At 39.8% G+C, this 25,475-nt stretch overlaps 1 long non-coding RNA gene across 1 annotated transcript; it reads left to right on the top strand.

Annotated features, from left to right (window-relative positions):
- The first annotated feature begins 1,451 nt into the window (after positions 1-1,451).
- On the top strand, positions 1,452-2,059 carry LOC104225752 (uncharacterized). The gene is made up of 2 exons (XR_710665.2): positions 1,452-1,593; positions 1,748-2,059. It is a non-coding gene; the product is annotated as an uncharacterized lncRNA (long non-coding RNA).
- The last annotated feature ends 23,416 nt before the right edge of the window (positions 2,060-25,475 follow it).

Genomic DNA, 25,475 nt, shown 5'->3' with positions numbered 1-25,475 from the left:
CGACCAAGTAGCGACCAACCTTGGTCGCTATTGTTTCTTTTATTTATTTTATTATTTTCGCTAGTTTAGCGATCAACTTTGATCGTTTTTTCCCACAGACCAACTTTGGTCGCTAAATTTTGGTCGCTTTTTTTCCAGATTTCTAGTAGTGATGGCTCTAGGTGCTGAAAAAGCGGCGTCCTGTGCAAGGGTCGTCCTGTCTGAGAAAAGTTGTCCTTGTTGATCTTGGACGTAGTTATTTTGGCCTACACTTTGCTCTATCCTATAAATATTATCTAAACTCATTTTGGACGGGGTTAGACATATTTTGAAAGCAACAAAGGCTACAAAACATATTTTGGAGCACAAAATCATCGCATCCTTCATCCCTTTCTCTAGTATTTATTGTTTTATGCTTTAAACACTATTGTGATTGTTCATATGACTATGAGTGGCTAAAACCTCCCTTGTTCTGGGGTTATAAGTAGTTCTTGATTGTTGATGTTATACGATTATTTTGATCACTTAATTATATCATATATTGATTTGTTTACTTAATTCTAATCTTAATTATTTTATTGCGTAGCTAACAGTACAATACTATTTATGAATTTATAGTTAAACTCGAAAGTGGGAACTATAAATTGCATATAGGAATGAATAGATAAATTCTTTAATTCGGGGATTAGAGAATAGGTTCGCAATTGATAGACACATGTTGATTGCCGTAGTTGATTATTATTGTTGGAATTACACATGCATGCTAGTTGATTCTGATTATATAGACATATAGTATTAGGTTGGCTTGAATAGGCGAGCAAAGTGTTGAAAGAACCTCGTGAGCAATACAAAATCCTATCAATCAACAAATCAAATAGATCTAGTAGTTGAATCAACTGGAAAAACTCAACATGAATGACATTAACTCCATAACCCTGGAATATTTCCATCTCATTGATCTTCATGCTAAGTTGTTCGTGGGCTCTATTTGCATTCTTGTCTCCTTGCTTGCTTGTCAATTCTCATAGTAGTTTTAGTTAATTAAGATCACAATCATCTCTCGAAAAATCACTTGAAAATTTAGTTTAATTTAATTAATAGTTAGTCACAAATACTCATGAGAACGATATTTTATTCATCACTTTATTACTTATCGACTGCATATACTTGTGTGCACATTTTCCCCAACAATTTTACATATATATATATATATATATATATATATTATAATAAAGAGAGCTCTATACGCTTTAGAATCATTCAAAAAGAAAAGGACATTCTCTTAAGAAAAAGCAAAGAATAGTGGGTACGTAATGAGTAGTCATGGCTAGCTAATCATGACAGATATGTCTGATCTTTGCCATTTCAATTTTCTTATTATTCAAAAGTAAATCAACTTGAAGAAATATTCTTTCTTCCACCCACAGGAAATATATATATATATATATATAGGACTTCCATCAAAGCCCTATATCACCATTTATTTCTGTCTTTCACTTTCTCTACAGTTCACACGAAAAGGAAAGAAAAAAGTTCCCATTCTGGAGTAGATGGCAGGGTACATAAAATTGTTCGCCACTGTGTTCCTTATGCTGATACTTGTCTTTGCCACTGGCAAGTCTTCTTTCTCGTCGCAGTTCTTGCATATTGCTAGAAAAGCATCTCGTTTTCTTGTATTACAGCTTACTATAGTTTAATACATAACACTCGGATAGTAGTATTACTTTATTTAACAGATCTGTTTATGCGTGCATGCATATACGTGCAGAGATGGGACCAAAGATGGTAGAGGGAAGGAAGGACATGCGAGTCACCGAGCCAGCGCTTCAAAGGGCTATGCTTTAGGAAGGGAAACTGTGCCACTATTTGCGAGTCAGAGGGCTTCCGCAGTGGCCACTGCCGGGGCTTCCGCCGCCGATGTTTCTGCACCAGACACTGTTAAAAAGCTGCCCATTATTAATGCTGCTTGTTTAAGGAACTTTGTTTCTATTCTTGATATTTGATGTTTTTCTTTGTTTTTGGTTGTTGGATGTAATCTGTGTGGCTTTGACAGTGGAAATATTGATTTATCCTTTGTCTATCTCTCTTCTTTCTTCAGAACTTTCGAATAAAGACATGTCATGTTAAAGAAATTTTAATATGTACCGGTCAATTCTCTTCCCTTGCCAATTTACATAACCGCCAGCCTCTCCTAAACCCTAAACTCTAAATACGTAATTAATTAAATTAAAATGTGATCTCTCTAACAATTTAACCTTTCAAATGAGATACTCACGTATAAAATTCAAATATGTTATTGGTGTGGGCAAGAGTCTAAGGTTCAATAGAGTCTCATCCCTATCCATCATGGTAAAGAATTTGCACGCACTTGGCCTATGAAAAAGAATTACACTTTGAACGGGAAAAGACATCTATATATTTACGGTTAAAACCGGGCCTACTCGATTTTACTATTTGATCGAGACCAGGGAGTTGCATCGAAGGTCGGCCTCGTAATATATCGAGTTCGAGAATCGAGGTGCCTGTCGAGATTGAGGCCAGTAGCGATCGAAACCAAATAGGACAGACTTCGAGCAAAGCGCAATAATAGAAAAGCGAGATATCCGTGACCGGTCGAAAATCATGGCGGAAATCCCGAAATAGATCAAATCAAGGGTGGTTGTTTAGGCTAATCATGGGATTTACTTCCGTAATTAGAATTGTACTATAGATAGGATTTCCCTACTATATACAGAGGGTTCTAATCATTTTGTAGACTTTACATTCCGAGATGTCAAAGCAATATAACACTTTCTCCTTAATTTACATTCTTGTTCATCAACTTGCTTATATTTTAACTGTTTTTGCACCAATCAGTTCCAGGGTATTCAAGCTCGAGGGCTGAATTTCGTTCAAACACTGGTTCGCTTTATCTTATTGTTAATTTCTATTACTAATCTTTACATTTATCAATTGGTATTAGGTGAAATCACGTGTCCTTAAAATCACATTATAAGTTTAATTGTTATTTAATTTTAAGGGTAAACAGTTTGGCGCCCACCGTGGGGATAGGATAATAGTGATTGTGTGGTATTAATTCCCATAACACACACTGCTTTACGCTTGTTCTCGTAAGTGTCTTTGATTTCAGGAATCAACATGTCAAACTCTAAAGTAGCACCCACTCACACAGATAACGGCCTTGGTCTTCATCGCGAGAATGAAAATATAATTGCCCCGAGAAACAGAGTACCTCCACTCCGATGGACCACCAGTCGTAAACCCAGTCGATGTCAGCTCTCATATCACCATTAATGGGAATTTGGGCGTCGACCCTGGAAATAGCGTCCGCAGAGATGCCCAAGTAGCCGATCAGAATGCACACAATGATGAATAAGGCAGAATTAGCCTTCGAATGATATTCGAAATTCTGCAGACTCAATAAGCTGCAATAACGAAACTCCAAAATCAGAATCGAGCACCAAGCAGAATTAAAGCTCGAAACATCACAAGAGGTAATTCATAGAGTCAAACCTGTACCGGAGAAATCGAACGCCAATGAATCGGGAACTGACCCCGCCATTATGAAGATGCTTGAGGGGCTCACTAAACGGATCGAATCACATGAAAAGAAAATCGAGGCTAATGACAAAAAGGTAGAAACGTACAACTCATGGGTTGACCAAATACCCGAGACACCCTCGATCCTAAAGGGTTTGGATTCAAAGAAGTTCGTGCAGAAGCCTTTCCCTCCAAATGTAGCTCCGAAGCCCATCCCAAAGAAATTCCGTATGCCAAAAATCCCCAAATACAATGGGACCATCGACCCTAAATGCTACTTTTTATACATGTACAATAAAGGGGAATGACTTAGAAGACGAAGAGATTGAATTTGTTGTATTGAAAAAGTTTGGAGAGACTTTATCGAAAGGGGTGATGATATGGTACCACAATTTGTCGCCCAATTCCATCGATTCCTTCGCCATACTTGCAGATTCGTTCGTAAAGGCACATGACAGAGCAATAAATGTTGCAACTAGGAAGTCAGACCTCTTCAAAGTGAGGCAAAAGGACAATGAGATGTTAAGGGAATTCGTATCTCGGTTCCAGATGGAGCGCAAGGACCTACCCCCTGTCATAGAGATTGAGTTGTTCAAGATTTCACTCAAGGTTTGAATGAGCGAAGTTTGATTGCATCACGACAACTAAAGCAACATTTAATTGAATATCTAGCTATGACCTGGGCCAATATTCATAATCAATATCAGTCAAAGATCATGGTCGAGGATGATCAATTGGGAACCCCTTCCGGTTTTGTTTACTCAAATAGGCATGTCGGCAGAATTCAAAGGGACATCGACAGAGAACCCAGATCTAATAGAGATCGTTACCAACCATACAATGCATATCGTAAAAACAACGGCCCAAGATATAATCTCGCTCGAAATGATCGAAGGAATGATCGAGGATAGAGCTCCCAAGGGCTCATGAGTAAAAATGGCTTCGATAAATATGTCGAGCCCATGGAAGCACCCGTGACTATCAGAATACAACTTCAACATCGATGCGTCAAGTATTGTATCAGCCATTGGATGGATCAAGGATAATAGATGTGAGCACGTGATTTTTGCCTCACACAAATTACTCCAAAAGAATTCTCAAAATTAGGTCTTTTCTTTAATTATTTGTTATTTTAAGGAATTATTGCGTGATTTTTCTGATTGTTTGCATATATTTATGGGCATGTTTAATTTTATTAATGCATTAAAAATACAAAAATATAGCATTGGCATTTAAGATTTGATTTTACATTTTTTGGAATTAATTAATAATTAGGTGTTTTACAAAAATAAAAATTCAAAAAAAATAATAATAACATATTTTTGTAATTTTAGTCAAATTGTGTGATTTTCTTTTAATTTGGCATTTAATTATTTGTGATAATTATTAGTTAGAATTAATTAGTATTTTTAAGTTAATTTGGTGTTTTATAATTAATTAGGATTTTAATTTTAATTGTTGAAAAGAAAAAGGAAAAGAAAATTGAAAAGGAAAAGAGAATAAGAAGAGGAAAATCTGGTTGGGCCAATTTAGCCAGGCTCAAAACCAAAACTCAGCCAAACCCATTGAAAATAAGAAGAGGAAAATCTGGTTGGGCCAATTTAGCCAGGCCCAAAACCAAAACTCAGCCAAACCTATTGAGAATAAGAAGAGGAAAATCTGGTTAGGCCAATTTACTAATTGAGAAGCTCCTAATAGTGGTAGGGTAGTATTTGCATTATCAAATTAACTAAAAGCACTAATTGAATGGACAATTAAGTGGATGATTAAAGAAATGAAAAGTTGAATTGGTAGTGGAAAATGCACTAATTGAATGCCCATTTAAGGGAGCTGAAAATCAGATTAGAGAAGAAAAAAAGAGGGGGGCGGAGAGAGCAGTATACACTCGATATACACTGGATATACAGGGGCAGAGAGCTAAGAAAACTTGGAAGAGATTCTGAAAGAGGGAGACAAGTAAACATTCTGAAAATACTGGAAAAAACTGGAATTTACTATTTCATTGATTTCTATTTTCTTGTTTTCAATTTCGAATTGGCTGAAACCATCTTCCATATACTGTTTCATTGAACTATCTGGGGTTAATAGCTGGATTAAAACTGGGACTGTTTTGTTGCTGCTGGTGATTGCTGTTGTTTTTACTTCTGATCTCACCCCCTTTTGACTTTCATTTCCAGGTATTCCTTCATACCCTTTGCTAACAAATGAAGTGCCACAAGTTGGAACCAGATTGAATTTGTATACAGATTTGGATGTTCGAATTGGAATTTGAATAAGAGTCTTGTTTGAATGTTAAATTCTATTAGCTTCTGTTGTTTATACTTTTGTTTTCTTGTTATGATTCATGTGTTAAGTTGTCCAACTGTGCTCAAGGTATAGATTGTATACAACAATAGCTTCTGCTGAAATTTTGGCTATGTATGTATAGATTGTCTGGTCTTAACTGTAACCAATTGATGTTTCCATATAATTTATGCCTTAGTTTAAAAGGGGATTATTGTTGATTGATATATATAAAGTTCTTATTCATGCCTCGACTCGTTTTTCTCCCCTCCTCAACGGTTAAAAAGATTATGAGAGATCACTGGTAGGTATGGCTTCAGGGATTCGATCCTGAAGTCCTTGCTTGCAGCCGGCGTTGCCAAAATATTCAGGCCCTTCCGCTAATAAAATGGTTTAATAAAGCCTTGTTGTTTGGAAGGGACTTCTCAAGTACTTTAGTGTTAAATAATTAGGGTCTTAAAAAATGGAAATTTGAGGCAAGCCATAGTTAGACACTTAGTAACAAATGGCTCTTGTGTTAATTTCATAATGTAGAGGTAAAATAATAAATATTCCTAGAGAAACCTTTAGGGCCGTTTAAAATATTATCGTGACTGTGGACATGTTCGCGTGACATAAATACGAATTTTCAAAAATAAATTAAGGTTCGCGTCTGCGCGACTTTGACTAAGTTTTTTTTCTTAAATAAATTAAGTGTTGTGAATTGTGTACACGTACGCATGACATGACTCTTGACACGCCAAACCACACGATTATACGTATGCGTAACTCGATAATTCTTTAAGTACGAGTAAATCACGTAATTAAAAGCGGTAAAGGTAAAAATGCATGTAGTTTCTAAACACATAATTAAATAATTTAAGCCAAGTATAAATGGTTAAGCGACCGTGCTAGAACCACGGAATTCGGGAGTGCCTAACACCTTCTCCCGGGTTAACAGAATTCCTTACCCGGATTTCTGGTTCGCAAGCTACAATACAGAGTCAATCTTTTCCTCGATTTGGGATTCGAACCGGTGACTTGGGACACCATAAATTATCCCAAGTGGCAACTCTGAATCTTTAAATAAATGAATCTCATTTCCAATAATGTCACTTTAATTGGAAAAACTCCCTTATATACCTTCGGGTTTAGGAAAAAGGAGGTGTGACAGCTCTGGCGACTCTGCTGGGGAAGCAAACCCAGAATCTCTGGTTAAGGGTTCAAGAATTCGAGCTTAGAATAATTATTATAGTTGGCTTTATCCATTATCTGATTTTGTTAAATGATTTGGGCCTAATGTGCTAATTGATTGCTTTTACCGCTTTGATATTCCGTGAACTGTATATAAACTGTTGCGAAATCCCTCTTCTCTCTGAGTCTTCTAAATCATGAAGAAGTGTGCACTTCGTGTAACTTCTCTTCTGTTAGAGTCATATCCCAAATTTAGAACGAGGTTCGGACAAGTTGCAAAGCCGGCGAAGCTTCTGTATTCCCGGTACGCTGCCCCTCGGCTCGAGCTGTCCGCTCGGGTAAGCCAGGTCTAGAACAAACACCCAGGTTATGAACCTAGAATAACTCAACTTCATGTTGGATCCCTAGTAGGAATGCTTATTTGCATCATGTGCATTTGACTTAGGGGACTCAACACAGGGGTTGGGTCCGTCTAGGACAAGCAACCTGAAATGAAAAAGACCATCCTGATGCATCCTACTTGTTTTCTGTGCATTTATTTGTTAGGACTTGCATGCTGACCGGCTTCTGAATCTCGGGAATATCAGAAATTTGAGAAAAAGAAAAAGGAGAGAGAGGAAATAGCAGTGTAGAGAGTTAATTGCCTATTTTTAGAATAAAACCAATGCCCAAATACTGTTGAAACTCTGCCAAAATTTTGAGAAAATAAAAAGAAAATATTTTATGTTTTTAAAATTGTTTGTTTTACTCAAAAAGCAAAAATGCGTGAAAAAGAGTCTTTTATTTTAGTTTGTCTTGTTTCCAAAAAACGGAGAAGAAAATTAGTTTGTTTGTTTGTTATAAAAGGAATAAAGGAAAAAGAATCTTGTTTTTCAAAAATAGCTAGTTTCTCTGCCCGAACTACGCAAGTTTGATTCTCACCGGATGTAAGATACGTAGGCAACCCTCATCGGGTCCAACTTCCCCTTTTGCAAAAATAGCCAAAAATGTCAAATTTTAATTTTCGTCATAAATAAGTCGGGTGATGTCGTTTTTGTCAAAAATAGCCGATTGTCCCCAAAAGGGACGCCGGAAGGCCGATTTTGCATAAATAGCCACCTTTGGTCATTTTTAAGATTTCGATCGGTTAATCCACACAACCTTAAAATCTTCGTCTCCGAAGTGCTGAAAGGCCGTGTTTGAAAAACCGGGTCTTCCGTTTTAGTTTGGAAAAAAAATAAAAAAAAATAGTAGTTTTGTTTTGCATCAAATAAATTTACCTTTTTCTTAATCACCTTAATAAATGTGCAGGATGAGCACAAATGCAAATGAATCTTTCACCATACTTAATGAGGTCCCCCTCCAGCTCTACATGTGGTGGAATGATCTAGGAGAAGGCAACAAAGAAATAGTGGCTAGAATCTTGGGAGGTCTTGTCGGTCTACTAAATATCAAGCCAAAGTCGGATGTCATCGACGCCTTAATACCATTTTGGGACCCGACCCGCAATGTGTTTCGCTTTGGGGATTTTGAGCTTACGCCCACGCTGGAGGAAGTCGCGGGTTATGCGGGTCTAAATGGAAATATGAGGGGTCAATATTTGCTGTCACCAAGACCGGTATCTCCGCACAAATTTTTGGATTTGCTAAACATCAGCTGGAGTGTTCAGAATGATGATTTGTCGGGAGGATGTTGCACTCTTCAGTTCCTGTATTAGCGTTATGGTAATCCTCGGGGTTTCGAAGAACCAAATCTGGGACTAACCCATGCTGGGAACAGAAGTAAATGGGAAGCAAGACGAACCTTGGCGTTCATAACGACATTCTTGGGAATCGTGATTTGTCCACGAGTAGATAAGAAAATAGAGACAGGTCTCGTAGGGATGGTTGATGTTGCAATTAAAAGGGCAGATAGCACTATATTTCCCCTAATTTTGTCAGAAATTTACCGAGCATTGACTGTTTGCAGGGAGGGAGGACATTTTTTCCAAGGTTGCAATTTATTACTTCAGTTGTGGATGCAAGAACATCTGTGCCACTGGGCGGGGTACATGAACTATGGGCTGACTGGGTTAAGCTGTATCGAAGAATTTGAAAAACGGGTAAGGGGTATTGCATTTCCTGAGGGTACCGAAGCTTGGATCATACGACTGAGGTCATTGACTGTCGATCAAATTGAATGGGCATTTGGGTGGTTGCCCGTTACCGAGGTGCTATATATGTCAGCAGGAGAGTGTCATACTCTTTTAATGGGTGTTCGGAGTATCCAACCGTATGCTCCCCATCGGGTACTACGCTAACTGGGAAGGTTTCAAGTCATCCCCAAAGATGAAGACTTGAGCAAGCACGTCATTGAGTTAAGGCCGAGAGCCACATTACCGGAAGATAAAATTCGCAAATTGTGGAACGAATGCCGGTTCCTCGAGCCTAAGACTATGGTCCGAGATCTGGCTAAAGGTGAGGTGGACCCGAACTATAATGCGTGGTTTGGGAAAAGGTTCCAGATTCTCCAAAGGCCCGCCAAAAGAGCCCATGTCCAACAGTTTACTAATGATTCACAAGAGCAATGGGGTTGGTTAGCAAAAGAAGAGAGTTATAGGGCAGAAATAGGCAAGCTGAAGCAACAGATTAGAGACCTGGAATTTGAAAATAGTCTGCAAGTTGATGCCGATCAGGGAGAAAAAAACAAATTGGCCCAACAAAATGAGGCGCTAAAAGCCCAAATCTGACAAATGAGGATAGATCCTGACAACCAACAAAGGAGTCGGTCGGATGAGCGGTTAATAGAAGGATTGCAAAAGGAAATCAGTGAGTGCCGGGATGATTTGAAGAAATCTGAGGGTACCATAGCACAACTCCAGGCACAATGGGCAAAAAGAACAAAAGAGCGCACACAGTACTTACAGCAGGCCAGGAAGGATTATGAAAAGACCATTGCCAGTCTAAAAAGGAAGGTGACCACCCTAGAGAACGAGGCGGCTAAACAAGCCAAGGTTTTTGAAACCGAAAGTGAACACTGCTATGATCTAATGGCCTTGATGGAAGATGAAATACAGCAGTTACAGAAACAACATCTGTATGATTCTCGGGTTTTGAAGGCTAGAGGGGATCAGATAGAACGCCTACTCCTAGAGAAAGACCGAACCAGGGACAAGATTTTGACTATTGCTCATGCTATTACCAGGAAATGTCGGGTGTGTGAAAACATGACCCGCACTACTTTCTTCTCAGCAGTGATGATACTTGTGAAGCAAATCATGTATGAATTGGAACAGCTGGAAAGGGGCCTTACACCTTAGCCTGCGGCAAGGCCGAATGACGCCCCGCGGGCACCCAAATTTAAAACTTTAATGTATTCGTAGTTCGAGTCTGCATTTTCTTTTTCCTTAGAGTCTGTTATCTGTTAGAGTCTGTTTTTCCTTTCGCATCAAAGTCTGTCAGAAGTTCTTGAGTTTGTACTTGGTTTGGTTTCGAGTCTGTTATTTTCCTTTCCGAAAGCGTCTAGTTTGTAATAGAATGTTTATTAATGAAAAATAAAAAATTTCCAAAAATTGTCTCTTTGCTTTTCGCACTTATTTCAATTGAACTACGCACGGTCTGATTTATGCGGGGACATGATACTTAGGCAATCTCTATAGGATTCGACCACCACTAAAAAGAAAAATGGGAAATAAAGAAGGATAGAATAAAAGAAGGGGCACAATTATGAGAGGCCGGGATGACGCACGCAACCGAAGCAAATGCACGATAGAAAATGGTTAATTGCCTAGGTGCATTGCATCCCAACGTGTAATTACGTATGTGTTAAACTCTAAGAACTAACAAGTTTGTTGTTTTCCATAGAGTTCAAGCAGTTTGTTTATTTAGAAGATACTGGCACATTATCATTACCAAACCAGATCAAAGGGACCAATACTAGAAATCATGTCTATCCCAGAGGTCGACACTAGTGTTGAGGTAGAGGAGTTGGACGTCAATAAAATGAAAGAGGAGATGTTCAAGCTTAAGCAACAGATGGTCGAAATGTACCAGGCCTGGTCCCAAGGGCAATCACCACCGTCTTACCCAGCCAACCCGGCTTTTACCCCACCATTAGCTCAGTCTCAGGATCATCCAGCCACCAATCCAGGTTTTCCCATTTATCAACACTACCATGGCACTACTTCTCATATGCCGCAAGCTCCATCACCAAAATCAATTCCATGCCCTCCTCCGCCAATCACCCCTGTCTTTGTGGCATCTCCACCAGCTGTACTCCATAGATCCCTGAGTGAACCTGTGTTCTAAGCTCAGGACAACTAGTATTATTCCCCGGAACCCACCTTCAAATCTCCCGAAACCTACCCCTACGATCCACGTTCTGATTTCCCGAGAGAAGCTAAGAGACCAGCAAAAAATCCCGAACATGAGGAGATGTTCAGAAAAATGAAAAGCATAGAACAATCCTTCAGGGATATGAGAAAGCTAGGGGGTCAAGTAAGCGTGGCTTACAAAGACCTGTGTTTATTCCCAAATGTACAACTACCGGCAGGGTTCAAAATGCCCAAATTCGATTTGTACAACGGACACGGTGATCCGGTGGCTCATTTGAGAGGTTTTTGCAGTAAGATGAGGGGAGCCGGCGGAAAGGATGAATTGCTAATGGCTTACTTTAGTCAGAGTTTGAGCGGAGCAGCATTGGAGTGGTACACCCGCCAAGATCACAGAAGATGGTACACATGGGATGATCTGGCACAAGCATTCGCTTGTTACTTTCAGTATAATCTTGAGATCATTCCAGACTGACTATCTTTGACTAAACTAGAGAAGAAGCACAGTGAAAGCTTTAGAGAATATGGTTTCCAGTGGAGGGAGAAAGCAGCAAGGGTAGATCCCCCAATGAAAGAGAACGAGATGGTTGATTACTTTTTGCAGGCTTTGGAGCCAACTTACTTTGGTCATTTGGTGTCCGCAATTGGAAAGTCTTTTAATGAGGTTGTAAAAATTGGAGACATGGTCGAGGAGGGGCTTAAGTCCAACAAAATCATGAGTTATTCAGCGATCAATGCAACCACTCAGGCCATTCAAAGCGGCACTAGGGGTGTACTCGGGAAGAAGAAGAAAGAAGATGTCACGACTGTTGAATCCGGTGCCTGGTTCGGATCTAGAGGCCCATCACCCTACTATAGCCAACCACGACCCTACCACAAAAATTACACCCACACTCCATATATCCCTCCACAACATTACTACCCACCGCCAGATCCCCATTTTTCCGTCCATATACCAATCTTTTCCACAAGTTGAGGCAGTTGGGCATGCTGAATCCAATTGAGCCTAAAATTCCAAATCCTCCTCCTAGAAATCTTGACCACTCGGTGAGTTGTGAGTACTGTTCAGGAGCCCCGAGGCATGATACAGAGAAATGTTGGAAACTAAAAAAGTTGTGCAAGAGCTTATTGATACTCATCAGATCGAGGTTCAGGCCCTAGAAACACCAAATATCAATCAGAATCCACTGCCAGCTCACCATGAGACCCATATGATTGAGTTGATACACAAATGAGGGGATCCTAAGAAGCCCTCGCAGACGGTAATGATGGTCCGTTCTAGTGAAACCAGCTCAAAGGAAAAGGTAACTAATGGGAAATCAATGGTCCAGTTGAAAGGGGTAGACAATAAGCCAGTTGTGGTAGCCGAGAAAGGGTCGCCATGCATTGTTGCAGTGAAACTCGAGAAAGCTAAAGTGGTAGTACCAGGGGTTGCAAGTGAACCTGTTGTGGTCGTGAAGGGGGCTCGCACAGAACCTGTTATTATAAAACCAGTAACTCAGCTTCCAGTGATCAACAACAAAGTTGTTCCTTGGAATTATGAATGGGTGACGGTGATTTACAAAGGAAAAGAAATCAAGGAAGAAGTTTGTGAAGCACAAGGTTTGACTCGCCCAGGAAGGTGTTTTACTCCCGAGGAGTTAAGAAGAACTAAGGATGATCCAACGCTGGTGAAGAAAGCTGTAACTAAAGAAGAGGCAGAGGAATTTTTGAGGAAAATGAAAGTGCATGACTATTCTGTTGTAGAGCAGTTGAGGAAAACGCCCGCTTAGATCTCATTTCTCTCATTGCTAATCCATTCAGATGAGCACCGCCGATCATTGATGAAAATCCTGAATGAGGCCCATGTTCCCGACAAGATCTTGGTGAACCATCTGGAAAAGATAGACAGCAAAATTTTTGAAGTAAATAGAGTCACTTTTTTCGATGATGAATTGCCCATAGAGGGTACTGAGCACAACAAAGCCCTTTACCTGACAGTAAAATGCGAGGATTCCGTGGTTACCCGGGTATTGGTTGACAATGGTTCAAGTGCGAACATCTGTCCACTCTCCACTCTAAGCAAGCTGAAAGTAGAAGATGAGAGGATCCATAAGAACAGTATTTGTGTGCGAGGATTTGACGGCGGAGGCAAAGACTCAGTCGGGGACATAATGTTGGAGCTGACTATAGGTCCAGTAGAATTCACAATGGAATTCCAAGTGCTGGATATAGCTGTTTCCTATAATTTGCTATTAGGACGACCATGGATCCACGCCGCTAAAGCAGTACCATCAACACTCTATCAGATGGTCAAGTTCGAATGGGACAGACAGGAAATAGTTGTGCACGGGGGAGATAATTTGTGCGCTCACAAGAACACCATTGTGCCATTCATTGAGGTGGAAGATGACAAGGGACCATGGGTCTACCAAGTTTCTGACACAATGTCAGTCGAGAAAGTTCCAGAGGGGAAGTGTATCCCAAATCCGAAGATAACCGCCGCATCAGTCATGGTAGCGTATGAAATGCTGAAGAATGGTTTTGTACCAGGAAAGGGTTTGGGGTCAGATCTGCAAGGCATCATACAGCCCGTGTCTCTTCCTGAAAACTTGGGAACATTTGGTCTGGGATTCAAGCCCACAGCCGTAGACATAAAAAGAGCTAGGAAATTGAAATAGAGGACATGGGTCCTTCCAAAGCCGGTCCCACGTCTTTCCAGATCATTTGTCAAGTCCGGTACGAGGAGTCGCACAGTGACAGCAATTCCTAGTTCTTTTATTGATCCAGACAAGGAGTTAATGGAAAGATTTGAGAAGTTGTTCGATAGTGTGAACATGGTGGAAATTGGAGAAGGTTCTAGAAATGCGGAAGTGCAATTTGTCGGGCCAACAACAAAGCTTAATAATTGGAAGGCTACTCCTCTCCCTACTCGGAAGGAGTCTTGGTAGTTTGCTTTGATTTTCCTTTAAGTTTGTACGGATTATTCCAGGGTTGTAATCCGAATTTCATTTTTTTTAGTCTGTTTGAGTGTGCAAATCTTGTTATCTTTTATCATTCAATAAAATACAATTTCCCTTTCTTCATCATTCCTGATGGTTTTCCTTTTTATTTTGCTTTCTTTTCTATACAGTTCTTTTTACGCTGGTTCTAATGACGTGGTATGCATAAGGAATCCTCAGCCCAGTCTTAAAAATCAATCTAATTCTGAAATGTTAGTTCAAGAAGTAGATTGTGATTACGAATCAGAATACGATGATGAGGATGAAGCCTTCGAAGAAATTAGTAAGGAGTTAATTCACTTCGAAGAAAAATCCAAACCCAACCTGAATGACATAGAAGCCGTCAATTTAGGGGACACAGACAATGTCCAAGAAACTAAAATAAGTGTCCACCTAGAGCCGAAAATCCGAGAGGAGTTAATCAAAACACTCATCGAGTACAAAGATGTTTTTACGTAGTCATATGACGACATGCCGGGTTTAAGCACCGATTTAGTGGTCCACAAATTGCCCACTGATCCAGCATTCCCCCCCGTCAAACAAAAGTTGAGGAAATTCAAAACTGATATGAGTGTGAAGATTAAAGAAGAAGTTACCAAGCAGTTGGATGCAAAGGTTATTCGGGTCACTCGATATCCTGTTTGGTTGGCTAATGTCGTGCCTGTACCGAAGAAAGATAGCAAGATCAGAGTATGCATCGATTACCGCAATCTCAACAAAGCAAGTCCGAAAGATAACTTCCCACTACCCAATATCCACATTTTTATTGATAATTGTGCCAAGCGTGAGATTGGATCTTTTGTGGATTGTTATGCCGGGTATCATCAGATTCTAATGGATGAAGAAGATGCAGAAAAAATGGCATTCATCACACCCTTGGGAACTTATTGCTACCGGGTAATGCCATTTGGTTTGAAGAATGCTGGGGCAACTTATATGAGGGCAATGACTACTGTGTTTCACGATATGATACACAAGGAGATTGAGGTATACGTAGATGATGTGATCATAAAATCAAAGCATCAGGCCGACCACGTCAAGGATTTGAGGAAATTCTTTCAGAGGCTTCGCAGGTACAACCTCAAGCTTAACCCCGCCAAGTGTGCATTTGGTGTTCCATCCGGAAAACTGTTGGGATTCATAGTCAGTCGGCGAAGCATCGAATTGGACCCATCGAAGATTAAAGCCATACAAGAATTTCCCCCTCCGAGGAACAAGACTGAAGTGATGAGTTTGTTAGGAAGGTTGAACTATATCAGCAGATTTATTGCTTGGCTCACGACAACTTGTGAGCCTATTTTCAAGTTGCTGAAGAAGGACGCTGCGATCAAGTGGACTGATAAGTGTCAAGAAGCATTCAATGAGATAAAGGGATACTTGTCTAACCCGCTTGTGCTGGTACCGCCAGAACCAGGGAGACTTTTGATTCTTCACTTGACTGTCCTGGAAAATTCATTTGGCTGTGTACTGGGGCAGCATGACATCACCGGCAGGAAAGAACAGGCCATCTACTATCTTAGCAAGAAGTTCACGACTTATGAGGTTAAGTACACTCACCTAGAAAGGACATGTTGCGCCCTAACTTGGGTGGCACAGAAATTGAAACATTATTTGTCATCCTACACTACTTACCTCATTTCGCGCTTGGATCCATTGAAGTATATCTTTCTGAAGCCTATGCCGACAGGGAGACTTGCGAAGTGGCAGATATTGCTCATAGAGTTTGACATCATCTATGTGACTCGGACCACGATGAAAGCCCAAGCATTGGCTGATCATTTGGCCGAAAACCCGGTCTATGAAGATTACGAGCCATTGAGAACTTATTTTCCTGATGAAGAAGTGATGCATGTCGATGAACTAGAACAGGCCGAAAAACCAGGTTGGAAACTTTTCTTTGATGGGTCTACTAACATGAAAGGAGTGGGGATAGGAGCCGTGCTTATTTCTGAAGCAGGGCATCACTATCCTGTTACAGCTCAACTTCATTTCTATTGTACCAACAATATGGCTGAGTATGAAGCATACATTTTGGGTTTAAGGCTAGTTGCAGACATGGATGTTCAGGAAGTCTTGGTCTTGGGAGACTTGGATCTTCTAGTACACCAAATTCAAGGAGAATGGGAAACACGAGATTTGAAGCTCATACCGTACCGATAATGTTTACATGATCTTTGTCAATGGTTCCGATCAGTGGAGTTCAGGCATATTCCGAGGGTCCATAATGAGGTCACCGATGCTTTGGCTACCCTGGCGTCAATGTTGCACCATCCAGACAAAGCTTATGTCGATCCTCTGCATATTCAAGTACGAGATCAGCATGCTTACTACAACATGATTGAAGAAGAACTTGATGGCGAACCGGGGTTTCATGATATCCAGGAGTACATCAAAATGGGGACATAACCAATGCAAGCCACGGGGGATCAGAAGAGAACAATTCGACGGCTGACAAGTGGATTCTTCTTAAGTGGAGGAGTTTTGTATAAAAGAACACCAGACCTTGGATTGTTAAGATGCATAGATGCTAGACAAGCTATGGCTGTCATGTCCGAAGTACATTCAGGAGTTTGCGGACCACATATGAGCGGGTATGTGCTGGCAAAGAAAATTCTCTGAGCAGGTTATTATTGGCTCACCATGGAGCGAGATTGTATCAGTTTTGTGCACAAATGTCATCAATGCCAGATACACGGAGATTTGATTCATTCTCCACCATCAGAATTGCACACGATGTCGGCACCATGGCCTTTCGTTGCTTGGGGCATGGATATCATTGGAGAAATTGAGCCAGCAACATCCAATGGGCATAGATTCATTCTGGTAGCCATTGATTATTTCACCAAGTGAGTTGAGGCCAAAACTTTCAAATCAGTGACCAAGAAAGTAGTGGTCGATTTTGTCCACTCAAATATCATCTGTCGATTCAGCATCCCGAAGGTGATCATCACGGATAATGGTGCTAATCTTAACAGTAAATTGATGGAAGAGGTATGCCAACAGTTTAAAATTACACATTGCAATTCTACCCCATATCGTCCCAAGGCGAATGGAGCAGTTGAGGCCGCCAACAAAAACATAAAGAAGATACTTCGGAAAATGGTAGAAAGTTTCAGGAAATGGCATGAAAAATTACCGTTTGCGTTGCTAGGCTATCGCACTACTGTCCATACTTCAGTAGGTGAGACTCCTTATTTGTTGGTATATGAAACTGAAGCAGTGATACCTGCGGAAGTTGAAATCCTGTCCCTTCGGATTGTCGCTGAGGCTGAAATCGATGATAATGAGTGGGTCAAGACCCTTTTGGAGCAGTTGAATTTGATTGATAAAAAAAGATTAGCAGCAGTGTGTCATGGCCAGTTGTATCAAAAGAGAATGGTAAGAGCATACAACAAAAAGGTATGTCCCAGGAAGTTTGAAACGGGCCAGCAGGTGCTGAAACGTATTATTCCACATCAGGTTGAATCAAAAGACAAGTTCGCCCCGAATTGGCAAGGGCCATTCATTGTGACCGAGTATTATCCAATGGCGCTCTATGTTTAACAGATATCGAAGGAAAATGCATAGACATGGCTATCAATTCTGATGCAGTAAAAAGATATTATGTATGATTTCTTTGTTATAACTGTTGATTGTTTGTATTTGGCATTATTTCGAATATTGGAATGACGAAGGCAATTTGTTCTGCTATCTAAACACTTCACCCTTTGTTCCCCCTTTTTGATCCTTATTTATTTCTTTCATACCCCTCTTTTGGAATCAGTAACGAGAAAGAGAGAAAAAGAAATAAAAGAAAAAAGAGAAGAGAAAAGAAGTGAAAAGTATAACAACAAGGAAATTCACGTGTGAACTACGTTTGACCTGATTCCTGTTAAGGATACGTAGGCAGCTTCCCGGCTCGGTCATAGTAAAATAAAATATCCAAAGATCCCCAAGCAAGAAACTGGGGCAGAAGTTGTACTTGTAATAAGAAATGTGATTCCAAGAGTTGTAATTTTAAACCCGTGTCGAAATTGCTTTGAGCCTTTGATACCCTTTCTTTCTAACCCCATCCAAAAGCCCATATTACGGTCCAAAGAAAGACCTTCCGATCAGTCTCTGAGAGATGCCAAGTCGAGCAATGTACAGAGAATTCATATCAGGGGCAACACTCCAGTTTAAGTAAGAAAAATCAAAAAATGAGAGAGTCTTACTGGTGAAAACCCTCATAGGCACCATGAGGCGACGAAAGCTGAGAGAAAATAAAAATGAGAGAGTCTTATTGGTGAAAACCTTCCCGGGCACCATCAGGCGACAAGTAATTGAGGAATCAACAAATGAGAGAGGTTTGTCGGTGAAAACCCTTCAGGGCACTGCAAGTCGAACGAGGTCCGTAAGTTGGCAGAAAGTAAAATTGGGTTGTGGAAATTTTGGAGAACAAAGTAAAACAATTGGAAAGGAGATTAGTTAAATAGACTGGGCTGATTAATCCAAATGCATACCATGATCATTGGTGTCGGTGATTCCGCTCAGATAAGTCTCTTTTCATGTCTCCAATAGTCATCCAAATTTGGATTCTTTTCTTTATTCTCAAAATCCTTGCATTTCATTGCTGTTAACTTTACTTCTCTAAAGCTCTACCAAGTTTAGCCTTGTAAGAAGGAATTTCAAAGCTTACTACCAATTTCAGAATTGCACAAAGCAAAATGCAGCTAGAACATGCCAAAGATGATATGATGAAAAATGGGACCTATGGCGTAAGCAAAAGTTAAAACTGTGGAATGGTTCAGTAATGTCGTGGGAGATGTACGGTTTCAGGCAGAAAGGTCAGGAGGGGAAAATAGCAGTTGGGGATCTTGCAGTTAAGGATCAGTCAGAAGGTCAAAACAATCTTTTCGATCAGTTCAAGGCAGTTGGACGAAGCAAAGAATGGCAAAGAGAAAACCACCTCTAGCAAGAATGCCACGATGAACCACCACGTTTTAAACTGACGAAATTTTCTTTGATTTGAAACAGGGGCAAAAATGGCATTTGTTTTGGGAAATCATTCGTAGGAAGAGTAAGTACCAGGCATAATTGATCGCGGAAATTCTCAGGACCCTCCTGGAAAATAGGACTTAGTTTAAAATTCAAAATAATCATGAGTAGCGGAATTTGGCATGAGTGCACCCTAGAAGATTATAAGTGGAACTTTGAAGTTTGTATGTTTGAGATACACTTTGGACATTACCCCATGAGAACAAAGATTCTGACTTCTCTTCTTTCCCAGATTAATGATTATGATTTTCTGTTTCCTCAACATTTTCCCCAAGCAGAAACGCCATCTTTTTCCGCCTTTTCCAAATTTAGTCGGAAATTTTCAGGACCCTCCTATAAAGTGGGACCTAGTTTTAAAAAAAAATCAAAACAATCATAAGTAGCATGAATATACCCTAGGGAATATAAGTTGGTTTCAAAGTTTGCATGTCTAAGATATGATGTAATTAGGAGTTGTCAGGACCCTCCTGGATAATGGGGAGTAGTTTAAGACCCTCTTAGATAACAAGATTTAGCGGAAGTCATACCTTTAAAAGATATAGCTTAGATTTAAAATTGTCGTTTAGTTAAGAGTTGTCCGGACCCCCTCGATAATGGGACATAGCTTTAAAATTCTTAGTAATATTTGGTAATATGATTCAGTTTAACACTCACATATGTGCCCAGCTACCAAACTGGGGCAGAAAATTTTCTTTGTTTTGTCTATTTTTGTTGAAATCAGGGACCCGCTTGGAGAACAGGGAGAAGCAAGTCAATTTTCAGCAATCAGGCGTCTACCTGGAGAGCAAGGGAATACAATTCAAGTTTTGGCAATCAGGCATCCACCTGGAGAACAAGGAGTAACAGTTCAAGTTAGCAGTCAGGAGCCCGCCTGGAGAGCAGGGAATACATTCAAGTTCAGCAGTCAGGAGCCCGCTTGGAGAACAAGGGAGTACAATTCAAGTTTTAATTTTCAAGTTCTTATTGATATTTAGTAATGTGATTCATTTTACACTTACATATGTTCCCAGATACCCAAACTAGGGCAGAAAAATTTCCTTTGTTTTCGTCTATTTTGGTTGAATTCAGGAGCTCGCCTGAAGAGCAGGGAATACATTTCAAATTAGTAGTCAGGAGCCCGCCTGGAGAGCAAGGAATACATTTCAAGTCTAGCAATCAGGTACCCGCTTGGAGAACAGGGAGAAGCAGTTCAAGTTTAGCAGTCAGGAGCCCGCCTGGAGAGCAGGGAATACATTTCAGTCTTTACATTTTTCAAGTTTTGAAGTTGGGAGCCCGCCCATATAACAGAGGAATACATTGAAGTTTGAAGTCAGTAAAGCGGAGGGTTACAACAAAAATCCCCAGCAGAAATCAGAAGGAAGACCACAAGTCGAGCCAGAAGTAAAGAAACAGTGGAGGAAGCACAAATCGACAAGGCAACATCAGTCACAAGATCAAGTTTGGAAATAAATCTTTGTAAAGCATAAATTATAGCTTAGTCTAGCTTCTTCATTTTTGTCATGGTGTAATAAGGAGGTCAGTAGGCAGTATCAGCAGCAGCAGTAACAGAAAAACCGCAGCTTCATGGTAGTCCCAGCTACCAAAACTTCCCGAACTACATTGACCTGATTCCTTTATAGCCAAGGATATGTAGGAAACCTTTGAAGCAGAGGTTCGGTCAAATCTTTCAAAAATGCTTCCCCACGGAGTATTCAAACAGGCAAAAATCGCTCGTATCCGCTCACTTTATCTTTGCACGAAAACTCTTCATGTTTTCGGACAAAGAGGGGCAGCTGTGAGCACGTGATTTTTGCCTCACACAAATTACTCCAAAAGAATTCCCAAAATTAGGTCTTTTCTTTAATTATTTGTTATTTTAAGGAATTATTGTGTGATTGTTCTGATTGTTTGCATATATTTGTGGGCATGTTTAATTTTATTAATGCATTAAAAATACAAAAATATAGCATTGGCATTTAAGATTTGATTTTATATTTTTTGGAATTAATTAATAATTAGGAGTTTTACAAAAATGAAAATTCAAAAAATAATAATAATAACATATTTGTGTAATTTTAGTCAAATTGTGTGATTTTCTTTTAATTTGGCATTTAATTATTTGTGATAATTATTAGTTAGAATTAATTAGTATTTTTAAGTTAATTTGGTGTTTTATAATTAATTAGGATTTAAGTTTTAATTGTTGAAAAGAAAAAGAAAATTGAAAAGGAAAAGAGAATAAGAAGAGGAAAATCTGGTTGGGCCAATTTAGGTTGGGCCAATTTACTAATTGAGAAGTTCCTAATAGTGCTAGGGTAGTATTTGCATTATCAAATTAAATAAAAGCACTAATTGAGTGAACAATTAAGTGGATGATTAAAGAAATGAAAAGTTAAATTGGTAGTGGAAAATGTACTAATTGAATGCCCATTTAAGGGAGCTGAAAATCAGATTAGAGAAGAAAAAAAGAGGGGGGCGGAGAGAGCGGTATACACTCGATATACACTCTGGATACACTGGATATACAGGGGCAGAGAGCTAAGAAAACTTTGAAGAGATTCTGAGAGAGGGAGACAAGAAAACATTTTGAAAATACTGGAAAAAAACTGGAATTTACTGTTTCATTGATTTCTATTTTCTGGTTTTCAATTTCGAATTGGCTGAAACCATCTTCCATATACTGTTTCATTGAACTATCTGGGGTTAATAGCTGGATTAAAACTGGGACTGTTTTGTTGCTGCTGGTGATTGTTGTTGTTTTTACTTCTGATCTCACCCCCTTTTGACTTTCATTTCCAGGTATTCCTTCATACCCTTTGCTAACAAATGAAGTGCCACAAGTTGGAACCAGATTGAATTTGTATACAGATTTGGATGTTCGAATTGGAATTTGAATAAGAGTCTTGTTTGAATGTTAAATTCTATTAGCTTCTGTTGTTTATACTTTTGTTTTCTTGTTATGATTCATGTGTTAAGTTGTCCAACTATGCTCAAGGTATAGATTGTATACAACAATAGCTTCTGCTAAAATTTTGGCTATGTATGTATAGATTGTCTGGTCTTAACTGTAACCAATTGATGTTTCCATATAGTTTATGCCTTAGTTTAAAAGGGGATTATTGTTGATTGATATATATAAAGTTCTTATTCATGCCCCGACTCGTTTTTCTCCCCTCCTCAACGGTTAAAAAGATTATGAGAGATCACTGGTAGGTATGGCTTCAGGGATTCGATCCTGAAGTCCTTGCTTGCAGCCGGCGTTGCCAAAATATTCAGGCCCTTCCGCTAATAAAATGGTTTAATAAAGCCTTGTTGTTTGGAAGGGACTTCTCAAGTACTTTAGTGTTAAATAATTAGGGTCTTAAAAAATGGAAATTTGAGGCAAGCCATAGTTAGACACTTAGTAACAAATGGCTCTTGTGTTACTTTCATAATGTAGAGGTAAAATAATAAATATTCCTAGAGAAACCTTTAGGGCCGTTTAAAATATTATCGTGATTGTGGACATGTTCGCGTGGCATAATTACGAATTTTCAAAAATAAATTAAGGTTCGCGTCCGCGCGACTTTGACTAAGTTTTTTTTTTCTTAATAAATTAAGTGTTGTGAATTGTGTACACGTACGCGTGACATGACTCTTGACACGCCAAACCACATGATTATACGTATGCGTAACTCGATAATTCTTTAAGTACGAGTAAATCACGTAATTAAAAGCAGTAAAGGTAAAAATGCATGTAGTTTCTAAACACATAATTAAATAATTTAAGCCAAGTATAAATGGTTAAGCAACCGTGCTAGAACCACGGAATTCGGGAGTTCCTAACACCTTCTCCCAAGTTAACAGAATTCCTTACTTGGATTTCTGGTTCGCAGGCTACAATACAGAGTCAATCTTTTCCTCGATTTGGGATTCGAACGGGTGACTTGGGACACCATAAATTATCCCAAGTGGCGACTCTGAATCTTTAAATAAACGAATCTCATTTCGAATAATGTCACTTTAATTGGAAAAACTCCCTTATATACCTTCGGGTGTAGGAAAAAGGAGGTGTGACAATAGATAGCCCAGGCCCCTACAGACCGGCCCAATTCAAAAGAACCCTAATCAAATGTGCAAATATCATGGTACCCATGGTCACAAAACCAAAGATTGCAGACAGTCGAGGGACGAGGTAGATCATTTATTCAACGAGGGTCACCTTCGTGAATTCTTAAGTGATCGAGCCAAGAACCACTTCAAAAACAGAGATTCAAACAGATAGAACTATCCAGAAGAGACACAACATGTAATTCACATGATTATTGGTGGGGTCAATATTCTACAAGGATCGGTATTTAAACGCACCAAGGTGACAATCATAAGGGAGAAGCGAACTCAGGACTACTTACCAAAACAATCCTTGTCTTTCAATAACGAGGATGCAAAAGGGATCGAACAATCTCAAAACGACACACTAGCAATATCTATCCTTATGAGTAAAATTCAAGTTAAATGTGTCGACTGATCTAGGTAGCTTCGCAAATATTAGTTGATCAAGGGTCGTAGAGCAACTCGGCCTCTAAGATCAAATCGTGTATGCAGCTCGGGTACTTAACAGTTTCAACATGGCAAGTGAAACCACCAAAGGAGAAATCATTTTGCCAGTAAATATGGTCGGGACCATCCAAGAAATAAAGTTCCATGTGATTGAAGGCGACATGAGATACAACACACTGCTTGGGAGGCCTTGGACCCTCGATGCTTCATCAAGTCCTAAAGTTCACAACACCAGAAGGAATCAAAACGGTGTAGGGTGAACAACCCGCTGCCAATGAAATGTTTTCAATCGATGCGGTAGAACCAGTGTCGGCGCTTTCATCAGCAAAGGGATTGGAGTCGAAGGTAAAGCAAGAAGGTCAAATAGCAACCACAGTCACTAACCTCGGCCCGATCGGAGGAGCAGGAAATTTTTGAAGATGGTGATTATATGATACCTCGAACCTTCATAATCCCCGATGATTCTAATGCAACAAAGTCAACAGTCAAAGAGCTGGAACATATCGTATTGATCGAGCACCTGCCTAATCGAAAGGTATACTGGGCATGGGGTTAACCCCCGAGCTCAGGAAAAAACCAGTTAAATTCCTTTTAAATTACATAGATTGTTTTGCTTGGTTCCACCTAGATATGATAGGGATCCTACCGGAGATCACTACCCATCGATTGAGCTTGGACCTAAAGTTCTGACCAATAAAGCGAAAGAGAAGGCCCCAGTTTGAAGTTAAGCATGCATTCATCAAGGACGTGATAACAAAACTTCTCAATATAGGGTCCATTCGGGAGGTAAAATATCCTGAATGGTTAGCAAACGTAGTTGTAGTCCCTAAAAGGGAAACAAAATTAGAATGTACGTAGACTATAAGGATTTAGACAAGGCATGCCCTAAAGATTCTTTTCTTTTGCCGAACATCAATCGTATGATCGATGCCACGGCCGGCCACGAGATCCTTAGTTTTCTCGATGCCTACTCCGGGTACAATGAAATACAAATGAACCCATAGGATCAGGAAAAGACCTCTATATTACTAAATATGGTACCTATTTCTATAACATAATGCGTTTGGACTAAAAAAATATCAGTGCTACTTATCAATGCCTAGTGAATCGAATGCTCGAAGAACAAATAGGTAAATCAATAGAGGTTTATATTGATGATATGTTAGTCAATTCCCTGCAAGTAGGGGACCATTTAAAATATTTGCATGAGACATTCGACATACTAAGAAAGTACAGCATGGAGCTCAACCTGGGGAAATGTGCATTCGAGGTTGGTTCGGGCAAGTTCCTCGGTTTTATGGTATCGAATCTGGGGATCGAAATCAAACCAGATAAAATCAAGTCAATCGAAGATATCACAGTTGTTGATAATGTCAATGCTGTAAAAAAGGTTGATAGGGCACATAACCGCCCTAGGTTGATTTATTTCAATGTCCTTAGATAGGAGCCACCGGTTCTTCTCACTGCTTAAGAAGAAGAGCAACTTCGCAAGGACCCTGGAATGTAAATAGGCCTTGGAGGAACTCAAACGATACCTGTTGAGCCCGCCACTGCTTCACACCTCGAAAGCGGAAGAGAAACTTTACTTATACTTAGAGGTCTCGGAGATAGCGGTAAGTGGGGTCTTAGTTCGAGAAGAGAAAGGTACGCAATTTCCTGTTTACTATGTTTGCCAGGCCCTAGGCAAACCGAGACCC

This window comes from Nicotiana sylvestris, chromosome 11 (genome assembly GCF_000393655.2).
Source record: "Nicotiana sylvestris chromosome 11, ASM39365v2, whole genome shotgun sequence".
Lineage (NCBI taxonomy): Eukaryota > Viridiplantae > Streptophyta > Magnoliopsida > Solanales > Solanaceae > Nicotiana > Nicotiana sylvestris.
Note: the sequence above shows the minus strand (reverse complement) of the source record. Positions and strands in the feature narration are given on the sequence as shown.